The following is a 13,917-nucleotide window of genomic DNA, read 5'->3' on the forward strand; positions in this document are numbered from 1 at the left end:
ATCCTGCAAAACTAATTTCAATAATCCAACCGTCAAACTTGTTTATACATGCTTCGAGATCGTATACTCCAAAAATTGCAAAAAACAAACATTCAAAGATGAAGTAATGAGACAAAACTTTTCAACGGTTATAAACGAAAAATCACGATTTAACGGTTATTTTAACTTTGATTTTGATGATTTTGTACAGCTACACTCCTTGACCTTATATGAATACAATGAATGAATTCGATCTTCAATTTAAAATATTTACACTAGTGGATACCACAAATCTTATGTTATACTTAATGAAAGTATAAATAAGCTCTTAAGTATTAGTTAATGTATCGTTTTGATAGGATACGCATCCTATGAAACTAATTTCAATGATCCAACCGTCAAACTTGTTTATACATGTTTCGAGATCGCATACACCAAAAATTGCAAAAAACAAACATTTAGAGATCAAGTAACGAGACAAAACTTTTCGACGGTTATAAATGAAAAATCACAATTTAAAGGTTAATTTAACTTTGATTTTGATGATTTTTTACAGCTACACTCCTTGATCTTATATAAATACAATGAATAAATTCGATCTTCAATTTAAAATATTTACACTAGTGGATACCACAAAATGTTATGTTATACTTGATGAAAGTATAAATAAACTCTCAAGTGTTAGTGAATATATCGTTTTGATGGGATACGCATCCTAGAAACTAATTTCAACGATCCAACAGTGAAACTTGTTTATATATGCTTCAAGATCGCATACGCCAAAAATTGCAAAAAACAAACATTCAGAGATCAAGTAATAAGACAAAACTTTTCGACGGTTATAAACGAAAAATCACGATTTAACGGTTATTTTAACTCCGATTTTGATGATTTTTTACAGCTACACTCCTTGACCCTAAACAAATACAATGAATGAATTCGATCTTCTATTTAAAATATTACACTAGTGGATACCACAAAATCTTATGTTATACTTGATGAAAGTATAAATAAACTCTTAAGTGTTAGTGAATCTATCGTTTTGATGTGATACGCATCCTACGAAACTAATTTCAACGATCCAACCGTCAAACTTGTTTATATATGCTTCGAGATCGCATACGCCAAAAATTGCAAAAAAAAAACGTTCAAAGATCAAGTAATGAGACAAAACTTTTCGACGGTTATAAACGAAAAATCATGATTTAACGGTTATTATAACTCCGATTTTGATGATTTTTTACAGCTACACTCCTTGACCCTAAATGAATACAATGAATGAATTCGATCTTCAATTTAAAATATTTACACTAATGGATACCGCAAAATCTTATGTTATACTTGATGAAAGTATAAATAAACTCTTAAGTGTTAGTGATTCTATCGTTTTGATGGGATACGCATCCTACGAAACTAATTTCAACGATCCAACCATCAAACTTGTTTATATATGCTTCAAGATCGCATACGCCAAAAATTGCAAAAAACAAACATTCAGAGATCAAATAATAAGACAAAACTTTTCGACGGTTATACATGAAAAATCACGATTTAACGGTTATTTTAACTCCGATTTTGATGTTTTTTTACAGATACACTCCTTGATCCTAAACAAATACAATGAATGAATTCGATCTTTAATTTAAAATTTTTACACTAGTGGATACCACAAAATCTTATGTTATACTTGATGAAAGTATAAATAAACTCTTAAGTGTTAGTGAATTTATCGTTTTGATGTGATACGCATCCTATGAAACTAATTTCAACGATCCAACCGTCAAATTTGTTTATATATGCTTCGAGATCGCATACGCCAAAAATTGCAAAAAATAAACATTCAAAGATCAAGTAATGAGACAAAACTTTTCGATGGTTATAAACGAAAAATCACGATTTAACGGTTATTGTAACTCCGATTTTGATGATTTTTTACAGCTACACTCCTTGACCCAAAATGAATACAATGAATGAATTCGATCTTCAATTTAAAATATTTACATTAGTGGATACCACAAAATCTTATGTTATACTTGATGAAAGTATAAATAAACTCTTTAGTATTAGTGAATCTATCGTTTTGACGGGATACGCATCCTACGAAACTAATTTCAACGATCCAACCGTCAAACTTGTTTATATATGCTTCGAGATCGTATACGCCAAAAATTGCAAAAAAACAAACATTCAAAGATCAAATAATGAGACAAAACTTTTCGACGGTTATAAACGAAAAATTACGATTTAACGGTTATTTTAACTCCGATTTTGATGATTTTTTACAGCTACACTCATTGACCCTATATGAATACAATGAATGAATTCGATCTTCAATTTAAAATATTTACACTAGTGGATACCATAAAATCTTATGTTATACTTGATGAAAGTATAAATAAGTGTAGATTTTTAAAACCCTCCAAATCTCATGAACAATGTTATTTATTTGAGTGAAAAATTAATAATAATAAGTGTGAAAAATGTAATCACTCGTAATGAAAAGCTTTACAACTTTCATTAAGGGGTCAACTCCGAAATTTAGTATGTATATACTAATTTAATATTATGGTTTACATTTTTTTGGGTCAAATTATGTTTTTCTTTTCATTTTTATTGATTTAAAATATAATTTTCTTAACGGGTAACGGGTCGGGTCATATTACCTGATAATATTAACGGGTTGATTTCGGGTCGGGTCATATTACCCGTTTACTTTAACAGGTATTACGCGACACGACCCGTTAAGCTATCGGGTATGACACGAAAACGACACGAACACGAGAAACACGACACGAATGCCAGGTCTAGTCTAATCCCACTATTTTGTATTTTTGCAATCAAGCCCTTTAAGAAAAACTCATCCTCCAGCCCCAGATTATACTCCATCTTCAATTGGTCGTGTTCTTCAAAAATCTACCGGCCTACAATACAAACTTATAAATTATAAAATAGGAAAACTAATGAAAAATGTTTGAAAACTTTGAGTTTTAACGATAAGGACAAAATAAAGGGTAAAGTGAATAATACCATGATTGACTTTTTAGTGTAAAAATGTGATTTTTCGTTAAAGTGAACAGTACCGTGAACTTTTCGTTAAAACTACCTTAAAAAATAACTTGTAAGATAATAACATGTCAATATATAAATTTCATATCTCAACTATGAGTCGAACTACAATTTCATACCTCATGTTTTAAACATTACAATGTCAAACACCGTCTTACAAATTCATTGCAATATCAGGCCCCTATTAAATTTTCTGTTAAGTTTGACTGTTAATAATGAAGGAACACGCGCTGGACCAACATCCTCATCCTACTAAATTTAAAAAATTAATTAAATATTAATAAATATGGAAAGCCATTTAAAAAAAAGGAAGTGTTATTAACATTTCAAAAATCTCATTCTACACTCTTCACAAGTGTATTTTTCTTTCCAAATATAGAAAGTTTGGAGTGTAGAATGAGATATTTGAAGTGCCAATAACAATTTCCTAAAAAAATTGTTACAAAATTGTGGGACCCACCCTTCCCCACTTCATCCGTCCCCACCCTCCCCTTCTCCCAATTTCGTTCTAAAACCCCTTCAACTATTTTTCCCTCTTTCTGTTCTAGAACACCCCCCAACCCATTTTTCCCTTTTTCTATATTTATTAATAATTAATTAATTTTTTTGATTTAGTTCGTCAGGATGTAGGTTCCGTGTCTATCACTTCATCAGTTAACAGTCAAATTTAACAAAAAATTTAACAGAGGTCAGACTTTGCAATGAATTTGTAAGACGAGGTATGACATTGCAATATTTAAAATATCAGGTATGACATTGTAGTTCGACTCATACTTGAGGTAATTTTGTATAATTTTCCCTAAAAACTAACACTGATTAAACTCTTCTTTCATCTATGACCATATCGATTGTTAAATCATCTTCATTATTTTTTTACGTTCTGCCACACCATAAAAAAGTTAACAACACATAAATACCACAAATAAACATCATAAGTTACTTGCATGAGCAACGAATAATAGTAACATTTACTTAAATTCTATTAGGACAACCTCAAACTTTCATCTATAAAACATCCTCAGACGAATTGTATCTCTTTGCTTGTAGTACAGGGAAATAAAGGTTGCCAACATTAATGTTAACCCTCTAAATGTAGAAATGTTTAAGTTCAAAATATTTGTTTGCTTATTTAGTTATTAATATTAACAAGCTAATATTATGTACAATATAACCGCACAAAGGAGGAGGGCGGTAATAGGTCCGCAAATGCATTTTCTTTCTCCTTCACACTAGGGTCACTCCACATTAGCTGTGAAGATACTCCAAGATCACAACTCGCATGTGTTGTCCTCGCTAGGTTTTGACCAAAGTCAAACTATTCAAAATGTATGTGGATTGGCTACGGAATGAAATTATCTCCGGATGTCACACTTTAGAGTCTATAGACTGAGCAATCTGAACTGTCAATTTAAGAAAGAGAGAGATACATGAACGTGGGATAGAAAAATTGTGTGTGAGGTGAGCCAGTAAAATGAGCTAATAGGACCGTAAAATTTAAATTTAAGAGTTTTAGATTGTTTGATCCGTAGGCTCCGGATTGTGAGCTTCAAAGAGAATCTCAATCCATTGACGACGTACTTCATAAATGGGTTTCACTTCCATGCACCACCACATTTCGAGCTCCCTTTTTCTCTTTCATTTCTTGTGCTGCTTTTCTTGCTAGCTCCCTGTGGAGTATATTGATTTGATATAGTGCGTCAACGGATGTCTCAATGGCAAGGACGTTCGTTGTCTATGGCTGGACGTGTTGCTCTAATTAAATCGGTTCTTATTAGTATGCTTTCTCATAGTTTTTCAGTTTATCGATGGCCTTCTACTGTTTTGGTGCAAGTCAGAAATTGGGCTCGTAATTTTATCTGGACAGGTTGTGCGGACTCTCGTGGTTTTTTGACGGTTTCATGGAAGAGGTGTTGTGCTCCACTGAATGAGGGTGGTCTTGGCATTCGGAATTTCGCTTCCTTGAATCAGGCTTTTCTGCTGAAAAAATTTTGGGACATCTTGGTCACCTCTACTTTGGCTTCTTCATTTTTTCGCGGTCGGTTTTTCAATAATCATGGTTTGCCCTCCTCCTCGTATAAGACTTCTTCTATATGGCCTGGTCTTCGTCCTCTTTTCTCTGAATTACAACAGAACTCACGTTGGATTATTGGTTCAGGTAAAAACGTTTCTTTTTGGCATGCCAATTTGTTGGATAAATCCTTAATTGAAGTTTTAAACATTCCAAATGCTTTGGGTAAAAGTTTGCATGCACAGGTCTCCAATTTTATTATTGATGGGAATTGGATATGTCCTGCCTCTCTCCATGATAGTTTACATCTTATTTGGGGTCAAATTTGTTCTATTTGTTTACCTAAGACTACTGAAATTGATGATACTTTGATTTGGACTAATTCTTCTGATGGTCATCTCACGCTTTCTCGTGCGTATGATATTAAACAAAGCAAGCAACCTTTGGTGGTTTGGGACCGTTGGGTTTGGAATTCTTGTTTTTGTCCTATAAATTATCCCTTTCTATGGAAATTCATGCATGGGAAAATTGTTACAGATTCTTTATTACATGATGGAGGTTTTGCTCTTGCCTCCATGTGTTCCCTTTGTGGCTCAAATGTGGAAACTCCGAGACATTTGTTTTTTGAATGTTCTTTCTCACGTCAGGTTTGGTCTTCATGTTTAAATTGGTTTGGGGTGATCTCTAACTTTGATGATATTATGACCTTCTTCACTTATCCTAGGCAATGGCTCTCAGATTCAACTTCTATAGGAGGGGTTTAATTGGAGCCTGTTTATATTGTTTATGGACAACACGTAATAAGCTTCGTTTTGACGATATTCGACCTTCCATTACTGCTATTGCTCGCTTAATTAATTTTCAGCTCCTTGAAATTGATTCGCTAAGCAAGGGAAACATGAAAAATTCTATGGAAGAACTTTGTATTCTTCATGCTATTGGTTTGTCTGGTCGTCTTGCCAAGTCACCTCGTGTTATTGAAGTTTTATGGAAACCACCTTCTCTACATTAGGTCAATGTGAATACCGATGGTGCAGCTCGTGGATCACCAGGATTGGCTGGTACTAGTGGTATCTTTCGTGATCATTTTGGTTTATGTGTAGGGTGTTTTGCTACTTCATTAGGGGTGGCCAACTCTATTGAAGCTGAATTGCATGCTGTAATTCATGCAGTAAACTTAGCTTGGGAGAACAGTTGGCGTTCCCTTTGGATTGAGTGTGATTCATCCTTGGCTGTTCTTTTCACTTCTGCTTTTCATAATCGTGTTCCTTGGCATTTGAGGGTTCATTGGTTGAATTGTAGAACGTTGCTCTCTTTTATGTGCATAAGAGTTACACATATTTTTCGCGAAGGGAATCAGGTGGCTTACTGTTTGGCAAATTTTGGAGTGGACCATCCTGGGGTTTATTGGTGGGACTCTTGTCCTCCTTGTGCTATTGTTGCGTATCATCATAATCTTTCTCTTCGCCCCAATTATCGATTTTGTTAGGTTGGGTTTTAACTGGGTTTTCGTGTCTTAAGCAGTTTTCTATTTCTTGTTAGGATTTGGCTTCAAAAGTTGTTTTTAGGGGTATCGACCTAGTTCCCCAGCTTGTAATTCTTTTTCTTTTTTCTTCTTAATAAAATCTTGTAGAGAGGGGACGGGCGGGGAGTTTTTGGGTGCAACGGTCCTTTCTCTTTCGAGAGAGGGTTGGTGCCTCGCACATAACTGTTGACGAAGAATAATCTCGTCTAATCCATCTCTACAATTTATAAAAATAAAAAAATAAAAAATAAAAAAGTATTGCTATGTAAATTTATGAACTGATTCGGACTTAAAAAAGAAGTTTATATATTTACGCCATTTGCTATGTAAATTATTTTTAGTGAAATAGACAGAGTTCAGGTATTGCTACGTACTTCACAAATTTACGCCAGAAATAGAGTTCCAAGTATATAAACTTCTTTTTTAAGTTTTGTTTGCCAAAAAAAAAAATGTAATCCAATTTTCAAATCCGTTTAGAAAACCGTTATATCTATATGTTTGTTATTTGCATGAAATTGACCCCAAGCATGCCTATACTATGGATTAATCCATGCTAAACCCTTAGGATGTGTTTTTTGGGACTCATTGTCTTTCACTGAACTAGATTTGACTAAGTTTTAGTCCAGTCTTCTGTTTGTTTTCAACCCGAATAAAGTTTAGGGGGATTAGCAGGGACTTGCTCGCTAACTGGTCTTAGCGAGGCCCCCGATTCGGAGAGGACTGCTAAGCCGCCCTCTAATCCCGCCATCTCCTTTCTCCTTCGCACATCAACCGCAGCAACTGCAGCTTGCTCCTCGTCCCTTCGCACCTTCGCCCTTTCCCTTCTCCTTCCTTGTCGCACCACCTCGTAGCCGTCCAACATATAAACAATCGACGACGGACCTGTATCGCTGGCGATGGTCTTCGTTTGGTGCTTTCTGCTGCGTCGTGAAATCGGAGTCCCAGCAGCTGAAGGAAAAGAAAATTTTGTCAAGTTATGGAAGAAAATTTTGTCCCGGACTTGATAACTTTGTCCAATGGGATTCAGTCTTGTGCTTGCTTGAATTATTTGCGTCCAGGAAAGAGTATCCACGGTTACATTATTCGAGCTGGTATTCAGCTTAATCTATTGGCAGCCACCGCTCTGGTCGATCTATACTCCAAATCAAACAAGCTGATCCAGTCCAGGGAACCATTTGATAGAATGGATAATAAGGATGCTATATCTTATAATGTGATGATGACGGGCCATCTCCACAATAATTATGCTAGCGAAGCTGTGGACACCTTTGTCGAAATGGTTGAAGAAGGTATTAAACCAAACCAAGGTTCCTTGTTGAGCGTACTTTCTGCTACTTCTGAGCTGAAAGACATAAAAAAAGGCAGGTGTATCCACGGACGTGTAATAAGACACGGGCTTGACTTGATACTGAAGCTATGAATTAAATTATCTACATGGACGTAAAATGTGGTTGTTTAGACCATGCGAGGCAAATCTTTAACAAGGTGAGATATCGGGATTTCATGGACTTCAATGATGATGGGTTATGTTTACCACGGCCAAGCTGATGAAGCCTTAACATTGTTTCGGTCAATGCAAATGGGGAAAGCACAACTGATTTAGTTACTCTGGTAAGTTTGCTTCAGGCAATTTGTCAGCTTGGAAGTTTGAGTTTTGCAGAAGAAGTCCAATCGAGCTGATATGAACAACGATACATCTCTCACCAATTCTTTGGTCACGACTTATTCCAAGTGTGGGAAATTAAATATGGCAGCTAATCTATTCGAGCATGCAGTTGAACGGTGTCTGACATCATGGAACACGATGAAGCTTGCATATGGGATGCACGGCAAACCCCTTAACCTTTTCCGTTGTCATCGTCAACTAATTTCTGAAACATTATTCGCATAGATCAATAACCTGAGTATACCAACAGATAATCAAAGTGTTAAGTACAAGTTTATCTCGCAAAAGTTCATCGGAAGGAAGTTACCTTCATGCTGTCCTGGAGTTGGGGAGAGACGTCTTTCTCCAAACTCTCAGAAACTTTGAAATACATTACGAGACTCATCCCCTCTCCATCACTATCACCAGGGAACATTGCAGTGGGAACATTGCAGTGGCAACTGCAACAACACGGAGGGCAATATCATAAGAAAAAAAAAGAGAAAATACCTGTGTCAAATTTTCTAAACATGTGTCTTACTCGAATAAAAAAAATGAGAAAATGTTATATTTGATTAACTAGCTGTTACATGATGATTGTATAACTCAAATGCACGTATCAACAAGACTTCATCTCATCAATTTCTCTGTCTTATTTTGGAGCAAAATATAAAGATACACATAATACATAGTATATGATCCATAAAGCATTTCAATACATGTAGAATTGTCCTCATTGAGTTCTCATAGTTTTGAATTTTTTTATAATCACACTAATACAAACATTAACTACCTTTCTCAGTAAATATAATCGATTGTCATTCATCCATATTTACTCTAAGGAAAGTTGCAAAGTTAGAGACATCACCTAATTTGTTGGAAAATTACACACAGAAATCCAAAAATATAATTGCCCAAATGGGTAGTTGTTTGTTTGACTTTGTTGTAGGCAACGACAAGATAGCCGTGAAAGAGGGGATAATGGAACAGGAAGGGTTTAAATTTTATAACTCATTTTGCTGTTTAACCATTAGGTTGGTAATAATTTTTGTGAAGAAATCCGTTTAGCATAAAGTTAATTAAAAATATAAATTGCGGACAATACATAAATTGAGTGATGTACAATATATAGAAAGTGATCCAACTCTACATAAAGCACATGCATGATCTTAGGGCTGGAAAAAATTCCTGAAAATTCCAAAACCAAATAAAAAAAATCTCAAACTCAAACCGAAACTATCCTGAACTTTGGTAATCTCGTACTGAAAAATACCAAAATATTTGGTATGGGATTGGTTTCCAGATTTAATTTATTCGGTAATCCCGAAATCCCAAAATCTTCTTTTCCTTTTGCTTTTGGTTCCTACTTCCCAACGCTACCAAAGAACAAAGTGGGCAGAAAAGCAAACTGCAATATCTATTATATATTATTAAAATAAGTAAAGTGTGTAGAAAAGCACATGATGTGTTGTGTGCCGTCTAAACTTCTATCAAGCAAACTGCAAACATATCTATAATAGCCTATTACATAATATTAAAATAAGTAAAGTGTGCAGAAAAGCACATGGGTGATGTCTAAAGGCTTAGACTCCTTAGACCATCTCCAAAGGGGATATCAAATTTTAAACCTAAAATTTAAATTTGAAGGCTTACGTAATACTTTGACATCTTTTAAAGTTTTGTTCTCCAACCGATATGCCAAATTTTAAACATAAAATAAAAATTCATATGTATTTTCTTTGCATTGAGAATCAAAAGAAACAAAAGGATAATGCTTTAAAGTAATAAAAATTAATAAAAAGCATTTAATAATTAATTAAAAAAAATCTGAAGGTGTTGTCAAATTTGGCAGCAAGAGGAAGAGATGTCATTTCATGTCATGCAATATCAAATTTGGCTGCTCGGTAGGAAAACATTAGTGCTATTTTTTGTTATCGTTATTGCTAATTTGGACATTTTGACATCTCTTTTGGAGATGCTCTTAGACAAAGTCTCTCCCATCTCTACCTTTGCCAAAGTCTCAAACTCTTTCTGTCTCTCCTCTCAAATTTGAAGACCCACCCATTCTCTCACAATTTGACTCCGACCAACTCTCTCCACTCTGGCCACCACCGCACCTCACTGCTTCATCCCTACCCCCTATTCTCTCCAGCGATTCACTATGTGTGTGGGATTTCAAATTAAGGTTAAGGTTTCAAATTGGGGCTTAGGGTTTCGAATTAGGGGCTCGGGTCAGGAGGAAGATGAAGGTCTGACTATCTCTGCACTCTATCACTCTCGACCTTCAATCTTCACCGATTCACCACTGTCTCTGATTTTAAATTGGGGTTTTAAATTTTTAATTTTTAATGCAGGTTCAGATGATTTCAGGTTTGGTTTCAGAAAATCCCAAAATACCAAAAATATTTCGGAAATCCCAAACTTTGGGAATACCAAAATTTTGGTTTGGGATCAGTCCTTAGATTTCCATCCCAAAAATAGTCGGTTTGGGACTTGATATGCCCTTTTCAGTTCGTTATCCCATACCGAACTAGCTCTACATGACCTTGTTCTGAGTTCTCAACATGAGATTTAATACTAACAAAATCTTAATATTGAAAAAGTATTAAGTAAATAATGAATCAAGTCGATGATAAATGTTGATGTCGCCAGTTCCTAAGAAAACAAAAAGAGCTTCACATTTGTCAGTGACCCTCTTACGGATAAAGTCGATGATATCGTTCATGAAAAGTGAAAATCTTAGTCAGCAGAGTCTTTGGTTTTGTGTTATGAGTGCATTACTGTATTAAATATTACTAACTTCATATAATGACCGTCTAGACTAGATTAAAGATTAGTGTAGTCTATTGTTTGTTAGTTGGAGGGACTAATTTTAATGGGATAAGGGTGGACTCCCCCCGACTAAATCCATCACTAAACAGTCTTAGCGAGGCACTCCGAAAACTAGCGGACTGCTAATACCATTGTTGCTTGCATCCTCGTCTTGCTTGATTGCGTCCCTGTACTGCTTGACTTGGTCCTCTTCCTGCTCAATGCATCCTCGTCCGGCTCGACTTCTCATTTGAGAACGCAAAGAAAACCCCTAGACGGCCCAACGTTGTCATCGCCCATGCGTCCATTGTTCACTTTCTTGTTCGTCTCTCTCTCATCCCTCTCTCTAACTTGATCATCGTCTTCATTTTTGCGTCTAATTACTTGTTTTTCGAATTGGGTTATGGGTTCTAGTTATTCTGGATTCTGGTTATTTTGGATTTTGTTAATTTGGATGAAATTTCGTTAATTTATGGGATTAAAATATGAAACTTGGAGTGGATTATGGGTTATTTTGCAATTCCCCTTCTGGCTATGTAGGGATTCATAGCCATAAATGGAGATTTTGGGTTTTGTTAATTGGATGAAGTTTCGTTAATTTTTAGATTAAAATTTGAAACTTGGAGTGAATTTGTATGTAGGGATTTGTAGCCAAAAATGGGGATTGCAATGAAAGGCAGAGAACCTCTGTTTCTTCCTTGCACTCCTAAGGCAAGACAAGAATTGGGAATGTAGAGGATAAGTGGCTCAGAGTCAACTGTTATATTTTCTGGAATTGTTTCTTTGTTTTCTCAATTTCGTTTCCAAGAATTGCTTATGTTTAGCTTTGTTCCTCGATTTATTTTTTTTATTGCGGATCTGCTACTTTTTGTTGGATTGAAGCAAATAACATTAATATTTTGTTATATATCATCGGTTTATTTTTTCTTTTATTTTTTCTTCATTATTCTGCTTTTTAGTCCGACATTGCACCAAACGCTTCACCAAGCTAGTCCAGTTTAGTCTAGTCTAAGCCAGGCCAGTTTAATCCCTGCAACTAGTCTAGTTCGAGACAGTCTGGTGCAACAAACACACCCATAGAGTTTGATGTTTTTTTTTGTTTTTTAAACAAACGATATTATTTATACTAAGGAAGTGAGGAGTAGGCTAAGTCTCATAATATGCTAGTAATAATGTGGTTCAAATTCTCCTTTTACGAGAATCAAAGTAAGACATCATACTTATAAGTGAAAAGAAATACCACTAAATATAGTACAAAGTGGCTTTTTCTTTTCGCACTTGTACATGCATAAAAACATGTTTATTACAAAAACACTTTGTACGTGTTCTACATACATTGATTTTATATGTTTATAATTTCTCATATCCAGACAATGAAAAAATTAATTTTTATATTTTAATACGATATAGACAAACTATTAGAGAAAAGACAACAAATATAAATTATTGTAGAAATGTTCCGCAAAGTGATTGCACATTTACGTTATAAGACACAACTCTTGTAATTCCAAGAGATACAAATCCACCTGTGGAATTAATTTGGGATCTCCTTCTATATTGCTTTGGCATTTAGCAAATTAGCATATCTTATCCCACTTGATTTTGTTATTTTTTTTACTGCAGATGACATAATTGTAACCACATTAGAGAGAGGGAAAAAAAAAAGACACAAAATGAAAATATAAAATAATAATTACAATTTAAGACTTATATATCAAGCAATCATAAGCTTTTTATGCATTCTTTTATATAATTTTTCTCATGTAATTACCTGCTATGTATGTCACTTCAATTAAAAGAACATACAATTAACTCGCGCTACTGCGCTATGTGAAAAGCAAGTTTAGGATGTAAACTACATGTGTAAGTTGAAATCTGATGAAAAGGCACCAAGCGGCAAGCTTAGAACCTGGAAGAAAACTAAATGTAACATAATTTTTCTAAAATGATTAGTAAGTTGGAATCATCTTCCACAAATAAAACAAAGAAAACTAACAAAAAGAACTTCAAAATTTTGAATTTTAACCAAAAATCGTCTAATAATTTTATTTAATGATATGTACAAGATAAAGAAAAAAAAAACTTATCAAAGGAGCAAATTGCTAGATTCATGGTGTGCGTGTGTGTGTATCTACATATTACAAAAAAAAAAAAAAAAAAAAAAAAAAAAAAAAAAAAAAAAAACCCTTTATCAATAGATGATTCGGATCGTTAAAGTTCGATGTAGTGTGGACCCCACAACTAATCTCCATTTATATATATATATATATAAGAACCATTCTCTTAAAGGTTTTCTATTTATATATATGTCACATCCCCGACTCCATTCCACCGTTGCACGATATTGTTTACTTTAGGCCCCCGCCACGCCCTCACGATTTTGTTTCTGGGAACTCACACGAGAAATTTCTAATGGGTCACCCATCCTAGGAATGCTCTCGCCCAAACTCGCTTAACTTCGGAGTTCCGGTGGAACCTGAAGCCAGTGAGTTCCCAAAAAGCCTTGTGCTATATGAAGGTGAGCATATACATATAAGGCACATCACCCCCTCTCCGTTGGTTGATGTGGGATGTTACATATATATATATATATATATATATATATATGCCACGAATCAATTGTATGAATGCGGATCTCGAAAATCTATGAATCGTGTCTGTCCATCGTACATTGTGCGGTCAGAAATCATATTAAATTTTTTCTTTAAAATTGAATACATACAGTACCTGACAAAAACTGACCGCACGATATACGATAAATGTACACGATTCAATACACACACACACCACAATCCAAATCTCCAATGTCTATAGGCTGATCATCATCAGCACCTAAGGCAGCCGCTTCTATTGAGTTCCATAGCATAAGACACCACCATAGAA

The sequence above is a fragment of a genome, unplaced genomic scaffold (genome assembly GCF_019419815.1).
Source record: "Pyrus x bretschneideri cultivar Hongxiangsu unplaced genomic scaffold, Pyrus_bretschneideri_v1 Contig17, whole genome shotgun sequence".
In the NCBI taxonomy this organism is placed as follows: Eukaryota; Viridiplantae; Streptophyta; class Magnoliopsida; order Rosales; family Rosaceae; genus Pyrus; species Pyrus x bretschneideri.